Below are 22,373 nucleotides of genomic sequence, written 5' to 3'. Positions count from 1 at the left end.
ACTTAAGTTGTATTACTACTTACATTAATTACTATCATTTCTCATTGTTTTAAATGTTTCATTTATATAAACATAACAATATGTTTGTTCATAAATTTCGTTTAAAATATCACACTTAAAATGATAACATTTAAAACAGAATTGCTTCAGAATCTAAATCAATACAGTTTTATACTAAAAAGCAATAACGGTTATTTTATGTACTATTTCAGATCAATATTTTGCAATAGTTGCCCGTTTTGAAGCATTTCACACAATAAGATTAACAATCATGGACATAAATTCATATATGTCTGAAGAGAACAGATGTACCCTGTAGATGGTTCGACTGGAGTAATAATCAACAGACCAGTAAGATGAACACTAAAGACGAAGATTTCATTACCAGATGAAAGGTATACATACACAAGACTTAATTTTCATTTTTTACACATATTTACAAAGTTCAGCCCCTGTAAAAAAATATATGTGCAATTAAAATATAAATTGATATATTCTAAAAATGGCATAATTCTTGTTTCCATTTCTAAATAAAAGGTACCGGTATATATTTTTCAGGAATTCCACTGGTAACAGTCATGAACACAAATTGACAATTGGTATTTGAATCGCCTTTAATTGTAATATCTCTTCATGGCAGTGGCAAGAAACTATCAAACAGTTCAAAGAAGAATTACAGAAATATAAGGAAGAAAACAAACAGTGATATTGAACGTTTGATACAAACAAAATTTCAGATGTTGACAGTTGTATATTTTGTAATGTTATACAGGATTTCCAACAAAATTTACTATATATTAATTACAGTTTTCAATAGGAAAAACATTAAGAGCGTTTATTATGATGCAAGCAAAACAATCAGCTTGACTGGCGAAATGTTTTTAGGATATTTTAAAGGACCATTTGTTCAGTCTTTTGCGCCTTGAATTTAAATAAAAACTTTAAAACAAATCATCGCATTACTTTGTTTTTAACATTGTGCTTTGTTACATAAATGGTGCAGGGTATATGTCAACATGTTTATTACATCAAATATTTTGTCCTCTTATTGCATTATATTGTTGGGAGAATATGTCTGGAATGTTAAAAGAAGTGCTAAAACTTGATGCTGCTTTTCCTAATACCCTACAACTGCAAGGTATTGCGCAGGTTTTCTGCGAATGTACAGTCCCCTATGTACATGGAATATTTGGGGTTGGTAAGTCCAGGCAACATCCTCTCGAAGTGCCATGTTCCCTAATGATTTGTTATATACCAGCCAGTAGAGGGTTCCAACAATATGACCACATAATCAACTCGTACCAATTGGACAAGTGCAATATTCTAATGATACTTCAGCTTCATGTCATGTTTAAACAAAATATCATTTTGATTTGATAAGGCTGTCTGTAAAATTAACCAGTTTCTAGAGAGTCATCCAGAATTTTTTTCTTTTAAATACAAAGTGAATAAAACTTTTTTTTATTTCCATAGCTAAATTTAGGGGAAGTATGGTACAGAATTCAGCATCCAACTGTTTACATCTATTATCAGTTAATTGCTAAATACACTCTTGACCAACATGTGTTGAGGTTAGCAATAAAATACTGATAACGCAGATAATGTCTATTTAAGTTGCAAAGAGTTAACCTGATATTTATACTGACAAAGAATATTAGAAATTACTTGAAATTATCATAAACTTTAATTGACTTATCAGGTCTTGTATGTCCTTCAATGTATAAAGTGTAAATTAAACCCTTTGATGATTTATTCATCTCCAGAAGAGATCTTTTAATATTAAATATAGTTCATAGCAAACAGAACATTATCAAGATCTCTGACACTGTAGAAAAATCTTTCGGCCATATATTTGTGATATGTTTACATAGAGCATATACCGCAGCTTGCCCCGTTAGCCTCGTTCTGAGAAATCTATGAATATGTTTGAGGTAATATTAAGAAGGGTCTATTGAAATAGAATGAAGGGAAAACAAATCAGGCATTATTTATTGTTTCAATAATAAGATGACAATAACTTTCCTTTTATCAAACTGAGCCTACAATAGGTCTCTTATTGTCATGCTTGGTGACCTTTTCGAATATGTTTTTTCTCATTTAGAATCTTCCTAATCTCAGCAGTGTATTTAGTGTCATGATGTTTTTTATTATTTGACAATAGGATTATTTTGTTAGATTAACATTTGCAGCTAATAACTAATAATGACAAGTCATTTACATCACCAGTGGTTAGTAAGCAATGTGTCTATTCTACATTCACCAGAAAATCTAAAGGCAAACTGTGATCAATTCACTTTCAGTTAAACTTACACAAACTGACCCCCTAATATACTAGTATAATAATTTAGTATGTAAATGAAATATTGGTATTTCAAACACATTAGATATGATTTAAGTTCATACATTATCTAAAAAAAAATATGAGGCAAAAGAATAAAGTAATAAGATGATCCGATTTTTGACAAATGTTATACAATATTAATTTATAATATGCATTTTTGAATTTGGTTAATATATAAATTTTCAACCCCATTATCTTCAACTTTTCTTAAAGTTACATTAAATAAATATGTAAAAAATATTTTGCCGTCGGCCTAAAAAACAAGCATTATACAGTTTCATAAACCTTTTTAACAGTTATGTTGTAAATCTCATCAAATATTGTTCATAAATTAGGATTTTAAACGGAAAACCCCACGGTAACACTAAAGTTCGTATACGAATTTTAACATGCAAATGAAGACAATAATCAGCTCGTGTATGCGCTACGTCACATTGTAATAGTTGCTATCCGGAACACAGTAAATATGAGATTTTCTTGTGAAAACACACTTTAACCGTTTTAGCTTCACGGTGTACTAGGCCTGTTGTTCAGAAAAAAGTAATCATCTCATAAAAAGGATTAAATTTGTATGAAAACATCCGTTACAATGCGGAAATATACTGTTAGATAAGAACTGCTGCACACAGTCATGTTTGTTGATTTAATATTGATGTACGGATGAACCGAGGGCGGAGTTTCTCATGCAAACAGAAATAATTATTATTGTACTTCCGATTTCGCCACAATGAGGTTGCCCATTTTTTATGCTTATAAAACTTATTTGGTTGTCTTGACACCAAAATAAAATCTGGAGTCGATATGAAACCCAATTTATTAATAAAATGTCGCCATTTCTGTTTTTATTAAATTTATTTAATGTAGCTTTAAACACATATTTTAAGTATTTATGATTAGATAAACACAAAGTTAAAAGAATGAGCTGAAATATTTTTCAAATTCGTTTTAATTTCTTTCAATATTTTGATTTATATTGAGAAATTATGTGTCTGTATCTACAACTGTACAATCTAATAGTTTAAGATTCAGTATAAATATTACCGACAATAACAAATGAAAAGTGCAAGGACAACGTCTCTGAAATGACTGAAATTATTGTAAAATTTTGTAGGTTTATTGAATTTTTTTGAAGTCTGTATAATCGTGACATATGCAGACACTTTGTTCAAAAACGAAAAGAAAACATTAGATCAAATACGCCTGAAGCAGTTATAGAAGCTAGATTTATACACGTATATCTTGGACCTAGTTCTTTCTCCAATACTACTTTCACTACCTATACCGTTTAACAAAACGATGATCAAAAATGTCCATTTCAGTGGCATACACGTATATAGAAGCTAGTTGAGGAAATATGAAATTTCTAAATTGACGGCAATGTTTGCTAATAAGCCTTTTGTTCAACTCTATTATTTTAACGTAAGACGTCTTATCACATTTTAGCTTTTAGCATGCACTAGCACATTCGGCTTACACAAAACATGCTGTAACTGCAGCACAGACTTCTTAATTAGTCAAACATATTAAATTTGCCATAACATATTATTGTCAACTAACATTTAAAGACATCACAGTACAATGCATAATAAATGGCAAAACGGCAATGACCGTAATTTTCTTATGTATGCTACCTTTGCCAAAAGTAATGCTTGTATTTACATGAAATGTATGTACAAGGCAATACTCCAAATATATTTTATCAGATGTGTTGATTTTTGCTTATCAAATATTTTTTACGAACAATGGAGCCGTAATCTTCTTATTCTACAAACGAATATGACATATTGGCTTCATTTCTTTTAATGATTGTTGAGAAATTGTCTTGAGTTGAGGATTTGTAACAATTTTTTTCTCATGTACTATATTATATCAGTTTGCAGCTTTGTTTGTTTTTGTCATTTTATCGTGCTCTAGAGGTAGACTGTTCTTTTGTTTCATAAAATATTTGCACAATCATTTTATGGTATGTTTAATTGATTTGCTTAACATGCTTGATATCAATGACGTCAAATATAATTTTTGTGATCCGTATAATATATAAGATATGTTTGTCATCTTCAATAATTTGAATAAAACAAATCAGAAGAATAAATTAACAGCGATTCATGTCCATATTTTTCCAATTCTTACGTAATATGGCGACATTTCTTATTTGTTGACCTACAGTATATTGATATATATTGTGGACATAAAAAGGCCGGTGTTATTCTTCTATTAGTACCTTTCAAATATATGCTTGAAAATATTTTAAAAAATAATCAAATGAAACTTATGCTCAAAGTAGTCAGCTTATTATCGGTTTCGGGTGTAAAAAGTTTATATCGTTTTATACTAAACAAAGCAAACTAAGATTCCTTGCGACATATAATTCAGAAAAGAACTATCATTATATCAATGCGAGTGTAGACAATATGGATGTGTGCAACAATGTTAAACCTCATATATCTAGCATTCATTCGTTGTTAGTAGATAGGTTACCTATTTAAAAGAAATTCGGACCATTTTATAATTTTACAGAAAGTAGTTTTCTGCAAATTTCATTTGTTATAGTTATCGAACAAGATAATGTTAAGAATCAATTGTTCATATAAGAAGCTTTGAGGAGAATTTACAGAATTTGTGAAGCGGTAATGCTTATCCCGGATACGACACATGTTTTACATTTATTAAATTGCTCATAGTTTAAGATTCTTTGACAAGAAAAAAATGAGGGCTTTTCTTAGATACGTACAGCATTTTAAAGTTTGGGGTAAATTTCCAGCATAGTAGAAAGTTTATTCGATATACTAAGAAAAGATCATCTAAATTTGTGAATGTGTAGATAAAACCCGTTTTATTCTAATAATTTTCGAAAGTTCATAATCCAATGCAAAATGTAAAAAAATCAATATGTGTTTCCTACAGAAAAGGACGCTAAAATATAGTCTACAGAATATATAATTGTCAACAATTTATAAAACATGAATGAAGGTAGCATAAAATTAGCATTCTTACATCTTATCGGAGTGTGATTTATCTGAACACCAAGTCAATGCTTGAACACAAATGCATAAATTTCTTTATTAAATGTTCTGAGATATATAGGACACTGAATACTTAGCATATCTGAAAGTACGATGACCTACTTAGACTAACGGGAAAATTAACATAACTGAATCTTAATTTGACATCATCTCACATCTAACACGCGTTTAACTAATTCTATCAAGAACAGCCACTTTTTTTTGTGCCGAAGATTGTGTTATTGACTAAAGTACATTGTGTTTATTTTATAAATATATAAAAAAAACTTCTAATTTTAAGAGCAAAACATAAGAAATTTCAAGAAATTTCAAAGTAAAATTAAGAAAAAAAATGGATTATTAATTAATTTTATAATGTTATGAACGTTGTTATATTCATTAATTCTGTTCGACAACTCGACGAAAATAATGCATAAAATTGATTAATATTAAAGATCTTTTGGGCATTTATTAGTCGCATCATTGTATGATATTCCCATTTATTTTTTTGTCAGATAAATAAATATATACAAACTTAAGATACTTAAATTTTATCAAACTTTTCTAGAAGCTATTTTTTTTAAATAAAGTTTTAATGACTTTTTATGCATTTTCCTTAAACAAGAGAATTTTTTTAACCATCAAAAACGTTTTTAAATATAAATAAGCCTTAAGCACGCTCAGCTCAGTTTACCATTCGATTTTCACTTAGAGCAGATTGATTAAAAATACACGGACAATTTAAACGTTTTAAGTAAAAGCCTCGAAGATATAATCAAACTGTTAATGCATGAATTTGGTACAAATTCGTCACATTTAAAACATCACTCCGTTGCCTTGGTAGCTTTAATGATCATTAAAGTCGAGTACAGAGCGAAATGTAAATTAGTTCAGGAAGTTTCTTTATAAGAAACGTAAATTGTACTTCTAATTCGATAATTATAGTACAAATTTTGTTTTATCCTTATGACATGGCAAATACTGTACTCCTAGGCATAAAAAGGGGAAAGACAGATTCCAGAAAAGCGCTTAATCTGTTATAAATATTTTTTTTAACAGGGGGTTCATAATATCTTTAAATTTAGATGTAAGGAGTACTTAGCTGCAGCATGCAAAGGAATGTGAATAGAGTATCATCTACGACATTTATTTATACTTGTAGGTATTGACTGGAAACATGAACCAGTCCATGGGCGATATCTTTGAAAACATTGAAAACATACATAAGCAAAAAAAATCACAACCGACACTTCTGATGACAGGCAACAGTAAATGTAACTTTAGCAGCTCTCGAGCCTTTAGTGTCAATCGAAGTTTAATCAGGGTCCAATGCTATTTTCCTAATGTATTGTATCCAATGATCTTGAAGGGTAAAAATACGTAAACATTGTTTGGATCCTTAGTGTGACAGAGAAATGAAACAATGTAAGTTGTAAGAATTTTCATTTATTAATAACATTAAGAAGTGTTGTCAATAACAATAAAGTGATTTTGAATTTACACTACCGTATCATACGCGCTTTTGATGCACGGTATTGTTCATATAAAAGACAGAGAGACAAAAGGAGCACATATCAATTTCATGATTCTTAGATTTTAGATTTGTAAAGAATAACTAATAATTTAATCGTGTAAGTTAATGCGGTACTGTGAGTTGAATACTTTTGACCTTCCTTGCCAAACAATTGAAATATGATACATTCGTATCACCAAGTGTCATACACTGATTACTTGCAAGCACAAATGCAACCACAATTGTTACAAATATACAACGTGCTGAAAAGGAAGACTAGAAAATCGATAATGATGTCTAGAAATAGTTTCTCCCTTTTTCATTTATTTTATCATTATCTTTTTTCTTTTTTTTTCATTAAAGGGTAGCAAACGCTTACGACAATGTCTCAATAGATATATTTGATTAAACAGAGATCTTATCTGGGCAAATTGAAACCATAAATATTATGCAACAGACTAACGATGTCTGAACAAACTCTCAAAGATTCACATTTGTATTCAATTTGAAATAGGGTTTCAATTGAGCACATTACTTCTATACTTATATAAAAAAAAGATGTCTGAACAAAACAAAACTGAGTGCTTGAACTGTCAATATTACATTGAAAAAGAATAAATGGGTTATATCAAGCCGTCAATATGACATTGACACTGAAATGATTGTTTAACATTCTTTTTGACTACAGTTCATTTAGAAAAAATGATTAAATGTATTCTTTGAATATTCTAGATCATTTTGAAACATCGGGTAGATTCTTAGGTTTAAACATTGATTCAATTCCGTGGAATCATTTAAAATTTAACGTAACATATGCATGACAGATATGTCAAATAATTAATTAATTGATTGTTTAGCTTTACACACTGCAAATATTATATACTCTATATTATATTATATCCATTCATGTATAAAATATCCATAATTTTTTCAGTAATTGAACATTCAAAAAAACTCTAAAGGAAATAATTCTAAGATATACATGTATATAAAATCCATTGCTATACGTTTATTACATTTAATCAATGAGGATTATTTTAGATTACAGTTTGTACAGACACAAAGATTGATAGAAATATTTCACAAAGTGTTGTGTTTGATTCTGGACCTTTTAAAAGTAATGACTGAAAAAGTTGGTCATATCCTCTAGCAGATAAATGTTAAGTAAAATCTTATTTTTTATAAAAGTTATTATGGTCCTCCTCCCATTCTCACACACATCCTTATTTTCTGTACCTCGTAATGTAATGCAATAGCATGCAACGAAAGTCCTAAACATGTACGAACTATGATTAAAGTCCAAATGAGATCAACCGTTTTAATCATAACAGATATGTTATTGCAAAAAAACTAAGCATCTAAAGACATTTATTGAATAAAACAATGGAAAATGTTGACTCAATGTTCGTAAATGAAGAAGTATGTTTACCAGTGCAATAATGTTGCATAATCATACAAAGACAGTTCTTTTTGTTTTTTAATTCTTTTTTCTATTTTGTTTTAGACTCATAGAAATTGTTACACATCTTACATGATATATGTTCCAAGGAACATAGAAGTCTAAATATGTTGATAAAGTTGCAAATATCTAGAACTGTGTAAGCCCAATAATGTTAACGAAAATGAACTTTATTGTTGTTTATGTTTTTGTTTTATTAATTTACGCATCATCATTAAAGAAGATTAAAGTACTACGACAATATTCAAAAGTCGTAGAAGAGCAATATGCAATCTTCGAAACCGAATGTGCTGAAATCAATGATCTCGAAGGATATTTTTGGCCAAAATATTGTTTTCTCAGAAGAAAGAACAGGAAAGGTTCATCGTCTTGTTTGTCATTTTGATAAGGTCAATATCTAAATGTATTATACTTTTTGGGACAATACAATATACTTGTTGGCTCAATGTAATAACTTTATAGCTATCGTAGTTTTTTCTTTTGTATTAATAGGTCATTGTAGTAGGTGGCATTCTAAATTAGTTCTGAGAACTCCCGAGTCTTGATCTTTGGGACGTATTTGTCCTTCTGCACAAGAAACTTTTAAGTGTTTTAGAAGAACAAATATCCGAGGGCATAATCTTTTGCATCTAATAAGATGTTTTAAACTAATATTACGGCATTTTTTACATTATTATTTAATCGATAAGTTTTCAAGTGATTACTGAACAAAAAAGTTTGTTACTTTCCGGAACAAAATATACTGATTTTTAAGGTCTTTTATATTAATTATATTTTTAATAAATTAATGTAAATCAGCGCTAACGTTTCCAAATAACTGAATTGTTGTGATAAAAAATAATTTATATCACATTTAAGTTTATATCCAAACTCAATTCGAGACATGGCTTTTATGTAGTTACATGTATTAGATAGTTATTCTTCTTATTAGTTTCATAAATTATCCAATAAAAAAGAAATAGCTGTGACAATTACTTAAATTTTTATTTTCTCAATTCAGACCATGCTTATCTTCATTTGTATCAGTCAAGAAGAAAAAGGAAAGAAATATTTATTTTTTTATATTATTTCAATATTGCGTTAAAGAATGAGAATACAGACATTATATGCCATATCAAGTGTTTGTAGAAATAGAATATGCGACTAATATTTCAAGTTGTCTATCAATCGATAGGTTATGTTTCTAAAATTCTAGACTCCAAGTTAAAGAAGTTATTATCCGTATCAGATTTGAGAATATAAGTATAGGATATTTAAATTTGTTATCGGTTGTGGGTCGTTTTTACAAATAGGAAGGGCACCAGACACAATATTTTGAAAACGGCCCAAAGCAGAAGTATAAAATGTGATACTGGTGTATGAAGTCACACTTAGAACAAAATATAATAAATTTATGTCTTATATATTTCGAAATTTTATCAGTCTTACATTTTCAAAATAATAAAAATCACGCTTGTTCCCCTTACATTGTGATATCATAAAAATATTTTCCGTGTATTGTTTTTTTTATTCTATTTTATTTTATTTTCCATTATTATTTTTTTGCATCAGCGTCTGAAATCGTTCTAAAACGCTTTGACGTCTCTAGTCTAAAGGAAGTCAATGTCTCAAATTATATTCAAGCTGTTATATTTGATTGCAACATATCATTTAATGGACCGATTGAATCCTTCAGCTTTTGTAAAGAACAGTTTGAGCAATTGTCTCTCGGCGTTCAAAATGTCACGTCACGGATGTAATATTATGAAGCTTCGGCGATAAATAAATTGCGGTCAGTGTTTATATTATTTTGTCTAACATTCTTCGCAATTCTTAAGTTTCTTGATTATATTCAATCTATTTTTTTAATAAAGATTTAGGTTCGAATACTTATTGCGACTGACAATATTGAAAATAGTGCATCCCTGTTCTACTAAACGGACATACAACATGAAATGTTTATCTTTTGTAACCTTTAAACATTGTTTGACTTAATATATATGTCAGGCAAAATAAATCCACATACTGACAAAAAAACTATCTAAAAGATCGTTTTGATCTGAAATATGTTTTTTCTAAGAATCATTAAAATGCAAACTGTTCATTCCAAACAAAATGTCAATAATGGTATATAACGTGTACAAAGTAAAATAATTATAACGTATTACAGTTACAGTAATTAGATTAACTTATATTATTTTTTTCTATATTCCAGAAAAGAAAGATAAATCAATAGCTAGCAAATTATACAGCGTTACAATTATTCTATGAATTGGAGGAATATGATGCTTGATGTTTCACTACAACGACATAAAACAGTCGTTTTTATTGTTTATCACAATCCTGTTTAGAGTTTTTGTAATTGAACAATTTTGCACTCCTCATTGTATTGAAAAATACAAAACATGGTTTAATTTCAATCAGGGAAGAGTTGTTTGAATCACGTTTTAACACCTTTTTAGGCAGTCCTTTCAATCTAAATTCGAAAATCTTAACTATTGTTAAAATAGCACAGACATGAACATCTTTCCTCAAATCCCAAGAATGTGTTTACTGTATTAAAAGGAATATTTATTTGTACTGTCTTTAAAAACCAGCGTCTCATTTTAGAAAACATATACAACTGGTATAACATCCGCAATCTATTAATATTGATTTGTAGCAAGGAGCAATCAGATTTATATTACAATATCCTTGGAGAAATCTGATACGTTATCAGGTGTCATTCAAAATGGTAGATAAATAATAAGTTCACTAAATTGGTATTGAAATAATTTCATAACTCACAGGTTGTTTATTGATTTGAATGAAGGAGTGAATAACAAAAATGCCATAAGGTTATCTTTAGACAATAACGTATGGTATATGTCAAAGACTAATCTTACGTTTTGGCACAATTTAAATGCTGTAAACGAATTTTGAAATATCATCTTTATTTACTGTCGTGAAACAAAGCAATGTAATTTGTAGCCTAGCGATCTCAATTGCTCAAAATTACAATTTGAAAAATGTTCAATATATCATATTTCACTAACTACCTTTATAACAACTACCTTAAGAATATCAGACAATATATAATACAGGTGTGGGTCTTATACCTTGGAAATTGATTACGGAAGAAAGCACGTCAATAAAAAAAAATTATAAATATTTTTCAAGGAAAGACCACAGTTCATTGCCTTGTTTATCATCAAGAAAAGGTCAAGTCGATTCCAATATAATAAAGATGTGGCAACAATAGACACTATCAAAGCTATTATATTTTCTCCTTTAATAGTTATGAGTCATTGACAACACGTTATGCTTACTAAAATGAATTTCTTCCAAACAAGGTAATAAGTGGTTTAGTCAATATATTCATTTTGTTCAATATGATCTACGAATGACAGGTAATTCGGCATTTTGATATTATTTACTTCGGCATTTTAATATTATTTCTAATCAATTACAGAGTGACTATTGAACGGCAATTTTAGTTGTCGACTAGAAGTTCATATCATTCGCTCAGTCCGTTTTTTCCAGAATAATTATTTTGTCAAACTAGTATATTGTGATTTATGATTATCAAACATAAGATTTTCAATTTGATTCCGAGTATATATATTTTTTCTCCACATATCTTCGTTTAAGTCCTTCTGTTGATTTATGTAAGTTATTCGAATTTATATGTGTTTTAGGCCTTTGGACTTCAATGGAATTGCTTAATACAGAATCTCCTATCCGAAGAGCATTTATTTATTTTTATAGAGGAAACAGGGTTTTCAGGTGCCGTGAGTTAAAACCCCTATAAAATATGTGTAAATACAATTTAATTACAATGCTCATATTGGCACATCCGAATGGTGAAACTTCCTTATGTTTGCACAAGTGTTCAAAATCATTATCTAAATAGTAATCATTTTCAAATATTACGATATCCCGTTGATAAATTACAAAATAAGATGGATGCTTTAACAATCCTCATTTAGTTTCATCACAACTGACAAATAGTTTGTCCTGAATTTGATGAAATTTGAATGTTTTAAAAGTCTAGGAAATAACAAGAAAGCAAACTAGTTTATTTTATACGATATGAAACCACCATCAGGACAATTCTGTCGCAATGTATTAGCAGCGAAAGCTCATCCCATGCACTTATAATGGTTCAATTAGTGAGAAAAAAATGTACGATCATTGCGTACGTCAATTTAAAAATTGTTCAATTAAACGATAAAAATCAATGTGCCAAACTGTATGAAAATGAATCGTGTCTTTGCATAATGAGATAACTATTCGTGCAAAAACACGGCTTTAGGGAAAAGATACTAAGAGGTGAAATGCATTGAAGGATTGAATTATGTCCAATATCAGAAGTTCAATTAGAGTAACAAGTACGGCAACTACATCTGTACAATCGCAACAATTTAAAAGTTCAAAACAGTACAAATACACAAGATACACATAATATATACGATGCAAATGCAATACAGGGAAATAATAACCAATTACAGTTACAATAAAACCTTATTAACATGTGAATATCTATCATAAACTCGTTACATAAATATTGTTTAACTGTCCCGCGTAACAAACATATATAGTGCCGTATGTGTTCTTTTACATTATACATAAATACGTATACTAAATAAGTCACTTAAAGGGATCGTTATGGAAATGAAAATACAATGCGGTTATAACATTGCTCGCGAAATTGGATAATTAGGAACGAATATTGCCAGAGGGTGTAACATTGGTTATTTCATAACTTTCATGATTAAAACCAGATTTGATCTAAATAAGCAGACGCTAGTCTACTTGTCGTGTTGAGTGACCTTTCTGGCTCCTGTATTATTCTGTATATATTATTCTGTATTTTTGATTCCTTATTGTAGCAACGTATTTTATTTCATGATGCGGTCATAATGTGGCACAAGGATTGTTTATTGTCTCAGCCTTACACACACTTGTAAGATTTCTATATTGTCCATCAAAAGAAGAGTTAACAGTTTTGTTTTGTTAAGAATGTGTTCTATTCTTTTCTCTATACTCAAGACATTTCGTAACATCAATGTCATTTTCAATAAAACCAGATCAAAATAGATATAATATTGAAAGGCGGGAGATTAGTTTTGTTAAAAAATGTATGGTATAACACGAAATATCTTTTTTCAAGTAATGTTGTATAAATTGTGTTTCATATTGAAACGTACGATAAACTACAGCTCCAGTACAGTCAACAATAAATTACTCCCTGGATTTATGAACAAACATGTCTTTCTACAACCAAAGCAACAAATTCCACAATCTCTAAAATGTAAATATAATTAAAAAAACATCATGTATTACCAAATTCTTAATAAAATTTGTTATAATTTATGATATATTCACATGACTGTTACCCGCTATCAAGATTATTTATCAACTACAGTCGTACTTATTATACAATTGATACCGTTACGGTTTAAGTAACATTTTAAAATACCTTATAATTCTTAATACAAAACAATGTCAAATTGTTAGATTGTTAGCCTGACATGGGGGCATTTAAATTATGTGTATTGTTTGATTGAACTGATAATCGCGGCTAGTTAAACATATTGATTAAGCTAAATCAATATCATAACCAGAAATGTTATACGTAGTATCATTTAATATGATAACATAAACTGTATATAACAACCTTCACTGCATCCAATTAAAACACATTTTACAGTTATTTTATTATTTGTTAACATGACACGGGATTAAACTAATTGACGAAATATCTATCTAGAGGACTATTTCGCAAATAAATGTACATACTATTATAAAATTCAAAACTACGATATTATGTGTTCCTGTAAAAGATACGTACACACAAAATACACCAAACATTGTCGTTTCTACGTTTGACATTATTTAAACAGATATTTACCGATAACATATATTAAGTGTTGCAAATCTAGATCTTTGTACTTGTCAGTCAAGAAATGTGTGTATATTTTTCTTAAACTATATGAGTATGTACATATTTTTTCTACAAACTCATAGCTATGATATATACACTTTGAGTAGCAAATCAATCTTTTGAACCAAAAACTCAAAAAAAAAATATAATACTATGAAATATAATCTTAAGATTAAAGACTTGAGTACAGAAACGAACAAAATGGTCAAGTACTAACAATATATTTCATCGAAATATTTGCAGTGCTTCTTTTCTTTCCTTTTTTCAAATTTCCTATAATCATTACTTAAAGATTGATGAGATTTCAGTACAAAAAATTAATTTTAAAATGTAATCAGTACCTTTGTAGCTATTTTTAAAGTATTATTGAGCTTAAACATCAACGATAATTCAAACAATTCATATCAGCAAATTATAGATTTTTTTTAACGTGAGTGTTCTTACAAACGGATTATGTTCTTTTGTATAACATTCTTTCTTTGTCTGTTTGTGAAGAACAAAGATATTAAGTTTTGGTTCCTCATTTCCTGATGAGCTTATATCTATTTTTGAGTTATAACTGCTTAATGTAAGACCACCAGGGTTTTCTCGTTTAAATTCCATTTAGAATTCTTATGTGTAATAATTATTAAGAATTGAATAAATCGAACATGTACATAAAGATTCTATCAATCTAAAAAAGCACATGATATATGAATTTAATCAATCACAAAAAGCAATTGATTACGAGTTTTTCAACAAAGTGAATAACATGTTATCATCACAAAAAGAGGCATTTCAGTTATTGTGCTTTTTACCTCATTCAGGTGTGAGGCGTCTTTGTCGACTTATAAAGAAAATAGAACGGCTTACTTACCCAATTACTATAAAAATGATATGAAGACATGTAGCGTAAAGCCTATTATGTTCACTTGAATGATCTTATAAAATTGTATGTAATTATAATATTTCTATAATTATCAAAATGATACTATATTTAGATAAACGAACCGTGTTCAAGTCAAATGAATTAACATTGTTCCCACCTATTAAAATATAGTGATAAAATGTTATACTCAGTTATTGTTTCCTTTATAAATTAGTTTTAATGTTAATGCATTTTCCAAAATCCAAATATTGTGTTTCCGTAGATCAAAGAATATTCCATTTCAATCTCAAATGAGCCATAAAACTAATGAAATTTAAATCAAAATTGTGAATGATTTACCTGGCTTTCCTACTGTAAAATCTATTCCTACATGCAGGAATTCGCCGACCATTTTTACTAAAAGCTGTTTTTTATTTTATAGTTCAACGGTACAAAGAAAACGGAACAGAGGTATGTCATATCTTTTCTAGCAATTTAAATACGAACAATTGAATTATCATATTTATGATGAAACCGAAATAACTGTGTTATGTTATTCATGTTTTGCGTTGATAAAGTCCCTTTTCTTCGAAATTTTAATAACATCTTAAAACGATATACATATTGATTAACATAATTCTTCAACAATAAAATCAACATCACAAACGATATTTCCCTTCGTATCATATTAACTAAGTGTAAAATGCTTACAAAAATATTCACTTTACTATGCTTAGAACAAGAACATGTTTTTTGTCGTTATAATATCTCAGAAGGAAGTGTATGTCTTTTTTGTCTGTCTGAAGATTAACGACTAATTCTTAAAAAAGTAAACTACTGCTTGTTTTTATTATTGTGCTTATTATTTAACATATTTGCATTCACCGAATGGTTCATTGATTTAGTAACGGATATCATATTACGTAACTGTTTAAACAAAATGAGTTCAATTTTAACTATTTTAAGGCCGTGAATAGATCAATCAAACGTGCAATCTGTTTAAATAATATGATTTATAATAACTCCGTTAACTTTCTCTATATAAATCAAGCAAATAGTTAAAAGAGCATTAGTTGTTTTTTAATGCCCAAGAATTAAATAAATGATTATGCATGTAATAACATATAACAAATAACAAATATTTTGTTTCAAGTTTAGATAAGAAAGACAAAAGAAAGTGTTTTTATATTACAATAATAATTTTTTTTATATTATATTAGATTCACTGTGTCCTTTAAAAAGAAGTAAACAAGTGTATTACATTTTTCATTATATTATGATTTTATTTTAAATTAGTTTTTGGTCCTAAATTGTTAAAACAAGTGATAAGCTATCTATTGTATTATATAATTTATCAAATTCAATTACCTAATTAATATTTAGATGTACAAACTCAAAAGTTATTTAAGACGGATCTCAAGAATATGAAATAGTGTTTAAAAAACTTAAAAGGCAAGCGGATATATAACTGAATAAACTATAGTTCATTTAACAAGACAATAATAACTTAAGTTTTTTGTTTTGTTTTGTTTGTTTAATATTCACTATATTTTCATTTAAAACATGAACTATTGATTGACAATTTGCAATTTGCAAAGGATAACAGCATATGCATACATTTTCTTTTCGTGCTTATAATATTAAAGTTAATGATGATGACATTATCCATGCCATGGTCAGAAATATGGAAAAGCACATAAAAAGTACCTTCTAAAATTATATGATTTAACGAAAAACCTGCGTGGAATTATTAAAATGCACTTATGTGCATCAATTAACTCAATTGAAATATTTATTTCTGCTTTGTAGACATGCAAGCTCCTTTCAGCTTCATTGCCATATAAATATGGCGAGCATGCACTACTTCGACTTGTAAGCTTTTAACAACTATAGAATAATATAATATAAGCGAAATCTTACCTGTCCTGAAATAATATTCCTTTCACAATTATCTGAAAGAAAAAAGTAATAAAACGTTACAAATAATCTATATAAGCGTTCTTATAAAATAAATAAACAGATATTCCAAAGGTGTTCCTCACGTTTTACTTACAATTGTTTACAACAATGACAAATAACACTTCAATGAATATCGACAAGCATTAGTTCAGAAATTCCTTGTCAATGAGCGATACAATTGAACTATATGCTAGATATCGAGCTAATACGATTATGTTACTAAATTCGTTGAAGTTATTTTTTATAGATTTATCAAAAACTTATTTCTTGACTATAAATTGTACGACATTAAAAATTTTTCCGCTTACTAAAAAAATTCTCTGTTAAACTACATGACAATCATAGACACTTTTATAAAAAATTATAACAAGAAATATATGAGTACCAGATTATTTCGACAATGTCAAAACAATACCAGTTCATTCATTCAGTACATACGAATATCCATTAATATATATACTATTGAAAACTTAAAATGTACCAAACAAGAATGACTCTTGACAAGTTCCTAAGTGCTCGAGATACTCTTTGTATAAATGATAGCCTACATTTATCCTAGTAGCCTTATAATCCTTTTTTCATTGAGGTCCAAAATGATTGTTTTCATACAAAGTCATATTTTTGAAGGGTTTAGTTGAAGTATATAAGTATTATCTAAATATAATATCCAATCCACTGAATGCTAAACGGTATCATTTTTGATCATCATCATCTATAATTTAAGTCACGTGAAAGTCACAAATACCTTTTAAAGGCTTATTTTAATATTGTAAATAAAGGCATTTAAACCAGCATTAAATTAAATTTAAAATATATTTCTGAGTTATTTTGTAATGGTGTACAGGACAAGGAATTTTTGCTAATTGACAAAGCATCATATTAGAGTTGTTTTCACAAATAAATGACCGTAATATTATAATAATATGGCCTCAACAGACGGAAGGAAGTGCAACGCCAATTAAAACCCAGATTTACACTAAAATCTTAATTTGTGAAGGCTATTTTTTTCTTGAAACCGTACAGCGTCATACATGTACTAGATTTACAGAATGGGACACGTTCTATCGTCTCATTCTATTGTATAGACCTCCTACGATAACAGGTGTCATTCCAATTATCCTCTGATAATGTGTTTAATGAATGGAATTCAAGAACAATTATGGCTAAAATATAAACATAGTAAGATGCTGTAAAAAAGTTATTGAAAAACTCTTGGTTGTGGCATGTTCGAATCTCAAATTACTCAGATATTTTAAATGAAGAAGTTTCCATAATTGCTCATGGAAAAAAAAAGCCACCGTGAAAACGAAATACAGAACAGGTTTTAGGGTGCTCAGTTATTGTGTTCATTCCAGAACATGGTAATTCCCTAAATACTCCCTTCATGCTATCCACGGCCAACCTCCTAACCTATCTTCTTAAATGGTCAATACAAACGATAACAGTTACACATATTCCAGTTATAATTAAAGTGAATAAATTCCGTAAGGAGGAAAACCTGATGATTTAACTTATTAAGAATAACGGTCTATATGCAAGTGTTACACTTTGAACAGTGAACATCATATTTTTAAATTAAGTGTTGTACAGCTAAAAGCTACCGTCTGTTGAGGCCTTCAAGTGTTTCAGTTTATTTACAATGCAACATAAAACGTTTTAAGCAATGGCAATTAAAATGCTTGAGGAAATATGGCTGTCAATTCTTAATATATTTTGCTTAAAACCTGTTTGTTCAAATGTTTGAGCTTACATATTTTAATCAGCTAAAATAAAAAAACAACACTAAATCCTATTGAAATTGCGTAGAGAAACTGGCAAAAAATCACTGGTTTATATATTCATACATTATTTCACCATTTTCAAATTTGCTTTTAAATTATATATTTATTTAGAAAAAAAACCTAGATGTACATGTACACGCAAATCTTTATTTGTGAAGGCTACTTTTTTCTTGAAACCGTACAACTTTATACTAGATTTATTGATTCAAAAAAGAAACAACCTTATATTATTTAATATTTATTCTTACTTTCTAGTCAATGAGATCGGTCGGCGTTGTTTTGATTATATCAATACCAATTAAAAGCTTTTGTTTTTTGTGAAGCAAGAATAATGTACGGCTTCCCCTTTCTTTGGATGTTTTTGTTTTTATTTTTCTCTCACTCTTTTGAAAATAATCGAATGTTATCTGATTATTACAGAAATAACTCAAATGCTAATGCTTTAATTGCAATGTCTCCAAAGTCTCTAGTCATTAATAACACCTTCTGTTACATTGTGAGACATGCGTAACGTCAAAAAGGCTTACTAATTAAGATAATTTACAGATATTTTAATTCTCAATCTCAAATACATTTTACATTTTTAGATTTAATGGACAATGGAGCCAAAATCTGCTTACTTTAACAAATAATGCGACAGCATGGCTTCATTTTTTGAAATGATCACTGTATAATCGTGCTTAGTGGAGGTTTTTTAACAGCTATCTTATAACTTCTATTACTGAAGTAACTGAGCACTTTTGTGTCAACAAAACAAAATGCTTCTATGTTGTTTAAAGAATGTTTATATTATCAATACTATTAGTTTTGTGAATATTTTTCTTTTGTTATAATTACATTTAACAATTTGTAAACTTGTACGTAACATCAGATTGTAAATATTTTGTGATGATTTGACTTTATTTGACAGCGAAACACATTGAGTGTTTGTCTTAAAGTTGTATGTCCTAAAACTTATTTTAAATAAACAACATGTTAGAAAATGTGTAAAATGTGTATTTAAGCTATTTAAGGCTTTTCGGAATTTATATATATATCAATTTAATCATTTGGAGATGTTTGGAGATGTTTTACGTGTGTATATAAGGAATGATAATTATATTATATAAGGTCTTATCTTTAAAGTGTAAAAAGTGTTAAAATAATATAAGTAAAGGATATTTCAATTTGTTATAGGTTGTTGATCGTTTCAAAAATAGGTAGGGCACCAGACACAATATTTTGAAAATGACCCAAAGCAGAAGTACAAAATGCAATACTGGTGAATGAATTGATACTTACGAACAAAATCGGATAAATTTATGTATTATATATGTTGAAAATATATCAATCTTTCATTTCAAAAATAATAAACATCACGCTTGTTCCACCAATATTGTGATATCATAAAATTATTTTCCATTTATTAGTTTATCCTTTTCCGCATCACCGTCAGAAATCGTACTTAAACGCCCGGAAGTATTTCATGTAAAGGAAGTCAACAGGTTCTCACTATGTCTCAAGGGATCTTTCAAGCAGTTATATTTGATTGCAACATATCTTTAAATGGGCCGATTGAATCATTCAAATTTGTTATACAATTGTCTCTCGGTACAAAACAAGAGTGTTCAAAATTTAACAATTGTAATATTATGAAGCTTCAGTGATAAAAGAATTTGGGGTTAAAATTTCACAAATGCAATATTATGAAGCTTCGGCGATAAATAAATTGATATCAGTGTTTATATTATTTCTTAGGTAGCTTGTTGTTAAAATTATTTAATCTATGTTTGTGAATCACGATAAATTTTCGTATACATATTGCGTCTGACAATATGCAAACTAGTGCACCTCTGTTCCAAATGGACAGACAGGTTCAAATGTTTATTATTTTACTAATAGAATAGCGCAATATCATAGCATATATTTACGCATTATTATCATTATTAGTCCATATACTGACAAAACAAAATTATTTAAAAGATCGTTTCGATCAAAAATACCTCTCCTTTTAAAGAATCATGATAGTACAAACTGTTCATTCCAAACAAAATGTATTTAATGGTATTTAACGTGTAAAGAGTAAAAATAAATATAACGTATTACAGTGTCCTTAATTAGATTAACTAAATACTACTTTATTTCTCTGTTCCAGAATAAAAAGATAAATCAATAGCTAACGAATAATACAAAGTTACAATTATTCTAATAATGGAAGAATCTGATGCTGGATGTTTCACTTCAACGACATAAAACAGTTTTTTAATGTTTACCACAATCCTGTGCTTGGTTATTGGTTTTGTAACAGTTTTACTGTAAAATTTTGTACTCCTCATTGTACTGAATGATACAAAACATGGTTTAATTTCAATCAGGGAAGAGCTGTTTGAATCACGTTTTAACACCTTCTTAGGCAATCCTTTCAATCAAATTTCAAATATGTTAACTATTGTTAAAAGTGCACAGACATGAACATCTTTCCTCCAATCCAAAGAATGTGTTTACTGAATTAAAAGGAATATTCATTTGCACTGTCTTTAAAAATCGCAATGTCATTTTAGAAAACATGTACATCTGATATATAACAACCGCAATCTATAAATATTGATTGGTAGCAAGGAGCAATCATATTAATATTACAATATCCCGGGAGAAATGTGATACTTTATCAGGTGTCATTCAAAATGGTAGAAAAAAGTATTTCAAATTAAAATAAAGTAGAATACCCCTTATATTTCACTAAATTTGTATTGAAATAATTTCATATTTCACAGGTTGTTTATTGATTTGAATGAAGTAGACAGAAATCAAAATACCATAAAATACCAATTGTTATCTAAATACAAATAAAAAGAATAAAATATACGTCACATACTTATCTTACATTTGAGCAAAATTTAATAAAATGCTTTCAACGAATGATGAAATATCACCTTTATATATTGTCATGAAATTAAACAATGTAGTATGTAGCCTTGTGATCTTAAATGCTCAAAATTACAATTTGAAAATGTTTCAATATATCATGTTTAACTAAAAGAACATATTTCTTTTTAACAGTGTAATGCCTTATGAAATTATTACCTTACCCAATCTCCTTATAACAACTACTTTAAGAATATCAGAAAAAATATAACACAGGTGTTGGTTTAATACCTTGGGAATTGATTACGGGAGAACACACGTCAACAAATAAACAATTTATAAAAAAAAATCAAGAAAAGACCACAGTTCATTGCCTTATCGTCAAGAGAAGGTCAAGGCGATTCCAGTACAAAAAGATGCGACAACAATAAGAGCTATCAAAGCTATCACGTTGTCCTCAAAAGGTAATGAGTCAATTTTACAACAGGGAATGCTTACTTAAATTAATTTCTTCCAAGAAAATTAATTAATGGTTTAGCAAAATTATTCTCTATGTTTATCGTGATCTACGAACGACAGCAGTTCGGCGTTTTGATATTATTTCTTACTGAGTGCAGAGTAATTATGGAATTGCAAATCGACTACTATAAGTTAAATAATTTGCTCTGTCCGTTTTTTCAGAATAATCATTTTGTTATTTTGTTGTGAAATATCACAACAAA

The 22,373-nt window shown here is 28.6% G+C and overlaps 1 protein-coding gene and 1 long non-coding RNA gene across 2 annotated transcripts in view; one reads left to right on the top strand and one right to left on the bottom strand.

The window, feature by feature from the left end:
• The window catches only part of LOC132737082 (corticotropin-releasing factor receptor 2-like), a 197,544-nt gene extending 180,525 nt beyond the window's left edge, over positions 1–17,019 (bottom strand). The window contains exon 1 of the mRNA XM_060724320.1: positions 16,988–17,019. The gene's annotated coding sequence lies outside the window, so the exon portion shown is untranslated. The remainder of the gene's footprint in view (positions 1–16,987) is intronic.
• On the top strand, positions 212–823 carry LOC132737080 (uncharacterized). The gene is made up of 2 exons (XR_009626677.1): positions 212–395; positions 559–823. It is a non-coding gene; the product is annotated as an uncharacterized LOC132737080 (long non-coding RNA).
• Positions 17,020–22,373: the final 5,354 nt, after the last annotated feature.

The sequence above is a fragment of the Ruditapes philippinarum genome, unplaced genomic scaffold (genome assembly GCF_026571515.1).
Source record: "Ruditapes philippinarum isolate M1 unplaced genomic scaffold, ASM2657151v2 ctg2040_1_1_1_1, whole genome shotgun sequence".
Taxonomy (NCBI): domain Eukaryota; kingdom Metazoa; phylum Mollusca; class Bivalvia; order Venerida; family Veneridae; genus Ruditapes; species Ruditapes philippinarum.
The sequence above is the reverse complement of the archived record's forward strand: the minus strand, read 5'-3'. Positions and strand labels throughout refer to the sequence as shown.